Here is an 11,996-nt window from a genome sequence, read left to right as displayed (position 1 = left end):
TTGATGCGCTTCCCGCAAGTATACGGGTTGTCGTCAAGTAATAAAAATATCGATCCACAGGGATCGTGGAATTACTTACTAAATCTAGCACAAAAAGGTGGAGAGAAAACTGAGCATGAGTTGTGTGGGGGAGATGGGAGTGTTCTAAAGTACTTTATCCTAGAGCCGGAGAAAGGAATCGACTGTGACACTGGGTTGTGAAACGATCCTAGGACTTCGGACTCCTCAGAGTATGGATTGATTGACTTGGATCCTCTACCTTTCCTCAATAATTGTTCAATTGTAGGGATGTTAACCAATTTATCCAATTCGACCTCGTCAGGTATCCTCGGAATGAAGCATTGGTGTTCTTACGTCATCGTTGTCGGTTTGAGATGGTTCTAGAAGCCCGGTTCAAGGCATTCCCGTGTCACTCAGGCGCCCCGGAGTACTAAAAGAACCCTATCCCCTGTCACAGGATATCTTTTTACGGACCTCTCCCCAACAACGAATGACCGCTAACTATCCCTCATATGAACTAACTATAAATTAGGAAACCCCTCGGAAACTCGCCCGGTTCAAGGCATTCTTCCTGTCACGAAGCGCCCCGGTGTACGACCTAATGATTCCCCAATTCATAATTAATCCCTACTCTCATGGATTCATACACACACAATTTATCATTCATCACACAAGCATAAATCCACGAAGCAATAGACAATTATATCATTGAAAACGGTAGATTAATCAAATCCAAAATACAATCATCCAATACATCTGATTCATCCTACATCCTAGAATCTAGGGAACTACTCCATATCGTGGAGTTTACAATACAAAGGAAGGGAAGAATACATCTTAATCCAAAGGTACAACTATGAAATGCAGGAAATAAGACTTATCTTCTTCCTTGGACTGCAAACTCTGCGTAGATGGGATGAGGATGGAATGGAGCAGTCGGATCGGTGGATGGATTGTCGAATCTCGCTCCGAAACAGACGTCGGTGGCTCTAGAACAGCTCCGGTGGCTCTCCAAGGTCTCCCCCCTTTTCTTAGGTCACTAAGAGGACCTATTTATATGTAGGTCCCGTGGTCAGCACACCCCCGCTCACACGGCCGTGCCTGGGAGGCACGGCCCCGTGTGGGCATCAGACACTGGAGGAGGCACGACCGTGCCTTGGGGGAACGACCAAGAGCAGACATCCTTCTGTTTTTTCTGGGGCACGGTCCAGAAGAGCTGCGGCTCTGTTTGAAGGCACGGCCGTGCCTGTGAGGCACGGCCAAAGCCTGACTCTTCTCCTTTTTCTGGACACGACCGTGTCTGGGAGGCACGACCAGCTGTTGGGACCCTTCTGTTTTTGACACACGGCCGTGCCTGGTGGGCACGGCCAACAGCAGTTGCTTCATTCTGGTTGGAAACACGGTCGTGCTTGTGAGGCACGGCCAAGCCTTGGCTGGCTTCTGTTTTAAAGCACGGTCGTGTCTGGTAGACACGGCCTTTGGCCTGCTGCTGATGGAGGATGTTGGCACGGCCGTGCCAGTGAGGCACGACCCAGGCTTGTTGGTCTTCTGTTTGTGCACACGCCCGTGCCCTTTAAAGCACGGCCAGGAGGCTGAGTGACACGGCCGTGCCTATGAGGCACAGGCACGGCCCTGTCTTGCCTTGTCTTCAATTATAACTCCGTTTTGCCCGCTTTTGCTCCAAATTCCATCCTGAAACAAGTAAAAACACGAGCCGATCTTTGAACTAGGAAATGCAAGATATGTGCCTAAATGCATAAATAATGGATGCAATGCACACAAGATTTAGCAATAAACTCAGAAAGATGTGCAAATAAAGCGTAAATACATATATAAACCCTACGCACATCAGTTATAAGATTATCCAGATGCATACATGGTTTTAGGGCAGGTCTTCCCTTATTCCTATCATTGTTTTTCTATATTTCCATGTGCTACTTTGTGTTCTACATTTTGATATTTGTCAAAGGGGAAGAATATAGAGTGCTCTAAAGTTGTTGGGTTGTCAAACATCAAAAAATGGGAGATTGTTATTGCAATCATGCCCATAAGTTATATTTTGATGTTTGACATCAATAAACTTTAGAGCACAAGATGAGAAATCTAACTTGTGTATCAAGTGTGCAGGAAAGTCCTTACAGGGTAAGGCAAGTAGAGGAAAGTCCTTACGGGTGAGAAGACCGGATGTAAGGCAAAAGGAAAGTCCAAGAGGGTTGAGGAGCGAGCTCTTAGCATGAGAAAGTCCTTACGGGGTAAGGCAAAGCGTGGAAAGTCCTTGCGGGTGAGAAGACCGGACGTAAGATAAAAGGGAAGTCCAAGAGGGTCGAGGAGCGGACTCTTGGCACGGAAAGTCCTTACGATGTAAGGCGAATGAAGATCAAGAAGGTCGACGACCAGACACTTGATCAAGCGAGGAAAGAACTCAGTAAGATTTCATTTCACCACTATATCCTGATGTCAGTCGACTGATTTGGTAAGGTCAGTCGACTGGCATGTCTGATACTTTGTGTTAGTCGACTGAAATACATGCCAGTCGAGTCGGTTTCCTTTGTTAGTCGACTGAGATTGGAGATTGACTAAGGTTGCTTCGGAAGCAAGCAGAAGAGAATCGACTCGACTGGGTTTATACTTCAGTCGACTGGCAACAAACAGAAGCTTAAACGACTTGACTGATCATCCACATCAGTCAATTGAACTAAAGTCAGTCGACTGATGGGAAAAGTTAGTCGACTGAGATTTAAATTCTGACAAAAAATCAGACATAACTTCAGCAGTTCAGTGACCATTTTCTGGGTTTGACCAAATCAGTCGACTGGGATGGTAAATTTAGTCGACTGATGACTAAAAAACTGAACTGGTTTAAATGGTGAGTGCACTTTGTGGAAAACTTACTCACTTCTGTTCAAGCTCCAAGTTTTTGTGTCTTATTGATCAAGAGACTAAAGTTTGGAGCAATTTCTTGAAGAAGAAGAAACATCCTTATTGTGTAACCTCTCTTCTCCTCTTCTTCATTGTGCTTGATTGTTTGTACACATTGTTGCAACTTGCTGTAAGAAGGTTTCTCCGCCTTCGGGGTTTGTCCGAGAATGAGAGGATATAGTGGAAGAGTGAGCTGAGTGAAGATCCTTGGATTAGTCACCTCAAAGACGCGGATACCAAGTAAAATCCTCTTGTGTTAGCATTGTTTGAGTTGTGGGAGAGTAAAGAGAGTAGTTTCTTCAGTGACGAAAGTTCAAACTTGATCGAGTGAAGCTATTCAACTCACAAGGTCCTTACATATATGTTGTTTGTAGGCACGCAGAAGTATGTCTCACTCATTATGGTCCTTACATTAGATGTGAGGTTTACATGTATAAAACATGCTAACTCGCATCGTTATCATTGATGAGCTGATAACGTATTGGGTTCATATATATAGGACATAATCTCCATTGGATTATGTATTCTGATCTCCACGCTACCTATTAGTGAGGAGACTACAACGTTGTCACCGTAATTCTTTCGAAAGACCTTTGTTCGCTTTTCTTCTCCATAGGATTTTCGAATTCGTGGATGACGGCTTACAGACAATGACTACTCCGTTGTATTCAAGTTATATTTATTTTTGACCATCATCATTTCAGACAATGACTAGACCTATATATTTTTTATTGTTGTTGAATTTATAAAGATGTAAAATTCTTATTTAGAAAACTTCCCTCTAGTATTTGAATGCATCTTTACTATTATTTATATAAGAGAATTTCAAATATATAACTCATACATAACAACAATTGCATTATAAACTCTCATTTTAAGTTTTATAGACTATATAACTCATGACATTTTTTTAAAAAAATTTCATTCTCATACTCTTCACATTTGATAAAAAAAAGTTTTTTCTTATGGAAATTTTGAGTTCGATCCATCATATGAATCATTAAACTAAAGTAAGGCTTAGAAACCACATAAAATAACTATGATAACGATTGTTTCTTTTTCTATATTTGTTCTTATTAGTATTATACTTGCTCTAACTTAAAACATGTACCTAAGTGACCCGAGCCACCCCTGGTGCAATATTAGAGCATCAATGATAATCATCTATTTTGAACAACTTAGTTTTTTGCTCCTATCAACAACAATCAACTTATTTCAACTACAATCAATCAACCGATAAGCTTGAATCAAGTTTCATATCTTTTCGCCTTACATGGTCAATGATTACAATTCAATTTGAGAATAAAATCACAACTTAAACTTTCTCATTGATTAACTTGCCAATTAGGATCTACATGATCGAATCTATAAATTAGTTTTGGTTGACTCCTCATGGTCAATGATCACAATTCAATTTGAGAATAAAATTACAACTTAAGCTTTCTCATTGATTAACTTACCAATTAGGATCTACATGATCGAATCTATAAATTAGTTTTGGTTGACTCCTCTAACTGGAGAGGAGTTAACTACCTTTTTTAATCTTTATACTTTTTTATTGTTTAAATTTGTTAATATTCATGGATGTTTCGTTGATTATTGCCTAGCTATAAGGAAGCCATCTATGATAGTTTCTAAAGGCGTATTTCTTAAGATGGAGTGTAGTGCCTCTAAATTACTTCTATTTTTTTTTGTTAAATTATTATGTGTTTTTTTTATTATTGCAATAATTGTTTATGTTAGAGAATTAGTTAGATATAAAATAATTTAAATTTAAATAAGCAACCACTTGAACAAAAATAAGAGTACGTTTTTTATTTACTTTTTTTTTGTCACGAGTGCACTTTCTTTTAAAAATATATTAAAATAATTCTTAAACATCTTTTCCATTTCAAAAATACTCTTATTCTTATAACAACTACGATATAATTAATATAACATGTAATTATGATTGTTATAATACATCAAAGTAAATTAGTTTAATTTAATTAAAATTACTACACATAAGTATTCTATAAAAAAATCAAAATAGTCTCTCATCAATTTAATTAAGATAGTTTTAATTAATCAAAATCATTTTACTTGCACAGAAATTTTCTGAGAAACATGGTGGGAGATTCTGATATTTTTTATCTGATTCTGATTCAGAATCTGAGGATATTATTGTAATATTTTATTGTAAAAGGACTCTTTCGGAGTATTTTATAAAATTCATCATCATGACAAATCTCCAAATCAGTGACTATGAAGCTGAATCAGAGCCAGAAGATGAAGATCACTATGAGGTAAACAATTTTGATGATGATTACCCTGAACTAATAAACACAGAAAGGATTGTGGCAGCAGCAGCAAGAGATGAGCATGTCCTATCAACAAATGAGTCTGCCATTAGCAACTACCGACCACCTGCTGACACTGAAATGGATATCCCAGGCTATGCACCCGCTGGGACATCATCAGGATGGATGGGAGTTGATACTGCTATCCCTCCCACAGCAAGACCAAGGCGGTGGAATAATAGTTCAGAATTTTATCAGTTGCCTTCTGCAAACACAGGTAGGGGATCTATCTTTGTTATGCCTGAAGATTTTGATTCTAAAGTGTTTGACAGATGGGAGAGCTCTGTACTTCTACACTTGGCGGATAAATCATTTGAAAACCCAGAAGACAAAATGTTATATATTGAAAATCTCTTGGGGGAATCTGAAAAAAAGATATTCATTACTTGGCGTATGAAGTATTCAAGTCAGTATGAGCAGATGAAGTCACAAGCTTTAGGCTCAAATGGAACTCAGAATGTGCTCAACCAGATTAGAATCATGTTCTTCCTTGAAAACCCTCAGATGGGCACAACAAATGAGCAGGAAGCAGCGTATAAAACTCTAAAATCACTGGTATGTACTGAAATGACTGATATTGCAGTACATAGATATACTGTTGATTATTTTCATCTTGCTTCTAAAAGTGGAAGAATATGGGCCTCTGATGAGCTGTCCACTGAATTCTTTACCAAATTACCTAGGCCTCTAGGTGACAGAATTGAAAAGGCTTTCAAGGTTAAATATCCAACAAACACTATTGGTGTTCCTGGCAGAATAGTTTTCACTAGAAACTTTATTAAAGAAATGTGTCAGGAGGCACATTTTCAAAGCCAGATGAAAAGAATGAACATGTGTGGTAAAACACCTGTTCATGGTATATATAGAAACAATGGTAAGAAGTTTGGAGCAAGAAAAGCCACTTCTTATAAGGGAAAGCCTCATTCATCTCATGTTAGGATAGCCAAACAGAAACACTTAAACCTAAGGAAGAAAAACTGCAGATGTTATGCCTGCGGCGAAGAGGGTCACTATGCATCAGAGTGTAAAAACCCTAAGAAATTGATGCACCAGGTTTTTGTGTTAGAATCATTGAATCTAGAAAAGGGCTATGATATTATTTCAGTTGGCATTAATGAATCTGACCTTTCAGACATTTATTCTATCTCAGAAGGAGAAGATGTTTGCCCTATAACACAAGAAGATGTAGACATTATGATGTTGCAAGATGAACAAGCATACAAATTATATGTAAAAAGAGTTCATGATCTTGCAAAACTTCCTGTCAGAAAAACAAGAGGAGAAGCAGGATATGATCTATATGCTGTTGAAAATCAAGAAATACTCCCTAATACCCAGGTTATTGTCAGGACTGGCATCTGCATACAATTACCAGAAGGAACGTATGGTAGAATAGCCCTGAGATCAAGCATTGCTGCGAAGGGTCTTCTTATAAATGGCGGAGTCATTGATGAAGACTATCGGGGAGAAGTTAGATTAATGATAGCTAATATTTCTGATGAATCCTTTTTCATTAATTTCCATGACAAGATATCTCAATTAATTATTAAGAAGATCGCTACTCCTGAAGTATATGAAGTTGGGGAACTTGATGACACAGAAAGGAGAGAACAAGGCTTTGGCTCAACATCTGTTATGAAAGAATCCATTGGTGAAAATCAAGATATAAATATGGAAAAGCCTTCAGAACTGCCTCTTCATGAATTTATTGACAGATATCTGACAAATACAGATCAGTCCTCCAATACCAACAATTTTAGAAGGATTCAGACCCCAGCTTGGAGAACTTAGATTACGTGAAAGACAGAGAATACAAATTGAGAATGATAACTGTTATCGTGAGCCGTTCAGAACATCAAAAGAATTCAGAAGACAAATTAAAGGTAAAGAACCTTTAAATTCTGAACCACTAAAGAATTACTTTCCACAGCTGGAGAAAGTAAGGAGTCTGGAAGAAACAAAGGTACAGCTGGGAGCATATGTTGAAGCATCTAGACTAAGAAAGCAAGTATCGGATGAGGAAGATGACTCAGCTTCAACATCACCAAAATTCGGTGAGCCTTATCATTTATATAGTACTTTTGATGAAGCAGCATACAGGGATGCAGTTTTCACAATGCCTGAGATAAGAAAAAGAAGACAGTATGATGTCCTGATGATGACAATAGAAGAACCGGAGGAATACCTGATCGGGGTCTCAGAATGGAGGCCACAGCTAAGAGTTTCAAGAAAAGAATATTTCTGTGAACATAGCTGGAGGTATGACCTTAAAAATACTGCAATATGTAAAGACTGCAAATCAAATGTTAATCCAGGAAACAGGATGGATTGCGAGAAGTGTGAGTTCACACTCTGTGGACTATGTTCAGAACATTGCTTCCAGATAAAAATTCCTATAGAGAAGAGTCCGAGTAAGCCAATTCACCGGGATGAATGGAGAAGTATAGCCTACAGACAATCAGAACTGTTGCAGAGGCTATGTAAAAGAGAAGCTGACTTGGAGGAAGAAAATAAGAAACTGAAAGAAAAGGTTTGAGAGCTGGAAGAACAGCAAGTAATTGTGGTGTAGAAACACCCTCTGAAGATGAGAAGGAAATAGAGCAACTAAGGATGGAGAATGAACTCCTAGGTATGCTTAACAAAGACCAAGAGGTAAAGATTCAAAACCTTCTCCAAGAAATGGAACTTGTTAGAAAAATGGCTGAGATAGATAAAAATGAAATTGCTTCACTGAGAGCTCAGATTTTTTTACCAGTATTGAATTATGAAGAGTTAACAGTTTCAGCACTGCAGCCGAGAAACAATTTATTGAACCTGAAAATAGAGATTGAAGTTAACAACAGGAGAATTCCTCTTAATGCCATACTAGATACAGGAGCTGCTGTATGTGTTTGCAATAGGGAGGTAATCCCTAGAGAATTTAGACAATCTTCTTTAACTGATACAATGATACAGGGCGTCAATGGCGCTACTAGAGTTGAAGAGATTCTGAAAGATGGGAAAGTATGGATTGGAGAGCAGTATTTTAGGCTGCCAAGAACCTATGTTATGCCAACATTAAACAAAGGTCTTCATTTCATAATAGGCATGAACTTTATACGAGCCATGGAAGGGGGTATTCGAATAGAAAAGGGGGAGGTAACATTCTATAAACTCATTACATCTGCTATTACTACCCCGGAGGTTCATAATATTGCGTATCTTGAAGAGCTAGACATGGAACTCTCAGAATATTATGACCTATGTGCTGCTGTGCCGAGGCAAGGGATAATCAATGAAGAGTTTATTAATCCCAAGGAGATGGAACGCCTAAAGAGGCTGGGCTTTATCGGAGAAGAACCACTACGACATTGGGCCTTAAACAAGGTAAAATGTAAAATTCTAATAAAAAATCCTGACTTGATCATTGAAGACAGGCCTCTGAAGCATGTCACTCCAAAACTTAAAGAAACTATGGCCCGACATGTGAAGAAGCTCCTTGACTTAAAGGTTATACGCCCATCAACTTCAAAGCACAGGACTACAGCTATTATGGTAGAATCTGGCACAGAAATTGATCCTACTACTGGAGAAGAAAGACGAGGCAAGGAAAGATTAGTATTCAACTACAAGCGGTTGAATGATAATACTGAGAAGGATCAGTATTCACTTCCCGGCATAAACACCATAGTGGCAAAGATAAGTTTTTCAAAAATCTACTCAAAATTTGATTTGAAGAGTGGATTTCATCAGGTGGCCATGGATGAGGAATCTATACCTTGGACTGCATTCTGGGCGATTGACGGTCTTTATGAATGGCTTGTTATGTCATTTGGTCTTAAGAATGCACCTGCCATTTTCCAAAGAAAGATGGATGCCTGCTTCAAAGGTATGGAAGATTTTGTCGCAGTATACATAGATGATATTCTTGTATTTTCTAACACTGCAGAAGAACATCGGGAACACCTTAAAAGGTTTATTCATGTTTGTGAGAAGAATGGCCTTATTCTGAGCCCAACAAAATTCAAGATTGGGGTTAGAAGCATTGACTTCCTGGGAATTACTATAGGAGATTCTAAGGTAAAATTACAACCTCATATCATACAAAAGGTCATATCTGTGGATGAGAAAACTTTGACGGAAACCCGATCTCTAAGGAGATGGCTGGGTATCTTGAATTATGTCAGGATGTATATTCCTAACCTTGGTAAAATCCTAGGACCTCTTTATTCAAAAACATCCGGGAAAGGAGAAAAGAGAATGAACTGTCAAGATTGGCAAATAGTAAAAATTGTTAAAGAAATGGTTCAGAAACTTCCCGAACTTGAGATACCACCGGCACATGCTGTGATAATCATTGAAACTGATGGATGCATGGAAGGCTGGGGGGCATATGCAAATGGAAGGAAAATAAAGGGATTCCCAGATCCTCAGAAAAAATTTGTGCCTATGTAAGCGGGAGATTTAACCCCATAAAATCAACAATTGACGCAGAGGTACAAGCTGTTATTTTCTCATTAGAAAAATTCAAGATTTATTATCTGGACAAGAAGGAGTTAGTAATCAGAACTGATAGCAAAGCTATAGTCCAATTTTATGAGAAAAGCTCCAGTCATAAGCCTTCAAGAGTGCGATGGCTAACTCTCACAGACTATATTACTGGTATCGGAATCTCGGTAACCTTTGAACATATTGATGGGAAGGACAATCTCTTAGCAGATGAGCTTTCAAGGCTTGTTCATATGGTGGTATTCCATGAAACTAAACCAGCTACCAAGGCATTATTGAAGGCTACCTCTGAAGTTCTCAAAAATACCACTGATGAGGCAATCTCCAGATTGGCGAAATGCATGGGTAAAATTTCATATGATATTAATTATTCTAATGAAATCCCTAAACCTATGTTGCAGTGCTCATGCTATCGGGAAGCGGTTCTACTGACGTCTCATACCAGTAGAAATCCCAATCGACAATTCTATAGATGTGCAACCAATGCTTGTCATTGCTGGTACTGGAAGGATCTCATCGACGATTATATCCAGCAACTACAACATTATGCCTCTATACAGGCCATGATTGAAGAAACATCACCAGTACAACCCATTAATGGAACACTAAGCAACTGGGATCATTCTGACACCATAACAGAACACTTGTACGAAGATTACAGCGCACTATCATAGATGGAGATAATGGCGGCCAGCTTTGCGAATCTGGGTATAGATGACCCAGACTTTTCATCAACTGTTTTCTCTGGACATGATGACTAAGGAACGTGGTGGACCCTCCGACAAAAGAAGAATCTTTCCGAAGCACTACTGGCACCTTTTCAGCGCACTTAGTGATAGCGCATCTATCTTTATTCTGTATGTCGGATACTATCCTTAGCAAGGAAGTAATCCAGCTGTCCATAGCTTTACTTAGCCAGGAAGTTATCCTTGGCCTATAAGTAGAACGTGTAACGGCAATGAAGTAACACACCAAGCATTAGCCATTACACTTGTAGCTAGAGTGAAGTGTGAGATTTTCATACTGTCTTCGAAAGTGTCTCAGTCCGAGATCACTAGTAGTTGACAAGGTCCTTGTAATATTTCCCGCTTTTAATCTACGCGTACGACTAACTCTTCGTCTAACAACTAACATCTTAAATTTTTAACTTTGCCGAGTAGTTTGCCAGAGGCATCGTATCCTCATGCGGGGTGGTTTGGTAATATAAATATCCAGCTCTTATGATTCAACTAATTCTAAGGATGATCAATTCGATTTCATAAAAATTTCTCATCAGTCATCAAAATAAATCGAAAATACAAATATATTCTCACAAAATATTCAACGTTACAAATTTAACATCATTTAAAAATTAATATAAAATTATATAAAGTAAATATTATAAATTTTAAACCCATTAAAATTAATTAAACTCTCAATTATTTTTAATTTTTTTACTTTATAAACATATCAAATTGTCATATGTTTTAGTATTTATTTTATATTATATCTTGAGAAAAATCCAAAAGACGTCCTAAATTTATCATATCGGACACCCCTTTCTAAAAAAATCAAAAAGATATCTTAATTTTTAAAAATACTTTTATTTTGAACGTTTTTGTATTAGCTACGCTTAAATATTATTTAATAACTTCTAACTACATAGTAGTTATTTAATAGCTTCAATTATTATTTTAAAGTGATTTTAATAAAATTTAAATTATTTAAATTATTTTAATATAATAATATTTAAGATTTTAAAATTTAAAATTTAGTTATAACTGTATAAATTAAAATAAAATAATTTAAATTTTATATTATAATAATTATTCGGTAGTTATTATATAATATTATAATAATTACGGTTAACTATTATATACATTATATTAATATAATAATTATTAAATAATTACTATATATGTTGTGGGCCGTGGGCTGCAAAAGTAGAGTGTCTTTTTTTTTTAAAAAAAATATTTATAGGGTTTCTAAGTAGACCTGACCAATCCAGTCCGGACCCGGCCCGGACCTAGTTAGTCGGGTCGGATGCCGGGCCGATTCCGGTTCAAGAGGATGTGAAACCGACAGTCCGTCGGTTCAAAAATTTAATTTTTTTCGTTTTTCCATTGGAACTGACGGTTCCAGCGGCTCCAAAACAAGATAGTGAAGATTTCGATATTTTAAAGTGGTGGTTACAGAAGGTTCAAAGTTTTCCGGTTCTCTTCGTATTTGCCAAAGAAATTTTAACATGTCCAGTGTCAACTGTTGTTGTGG

Source organism: Curcuma longa, chromosome 16 (genome assembly GCF_044706935.1).
Source record: "Curcuma longa cultivar G26 ecotype Majalengka, Jawa Barat chromosome 16, ITB_CL_G26_1.1, whole genome shotgun sequence".
In the NCBI taxonomy this organism is placed as follows: Eukaryota; Viridiplantae; Streptophyta; class Magnoliopsida; order Zingiberales; family Zingiberaceae; genus Curcuma; species Curcuma longa.
The sequence above is the reverse complement of the archived record's forward strand: the minus strand, read 5'-3'. Positions refer to the sequence as shown.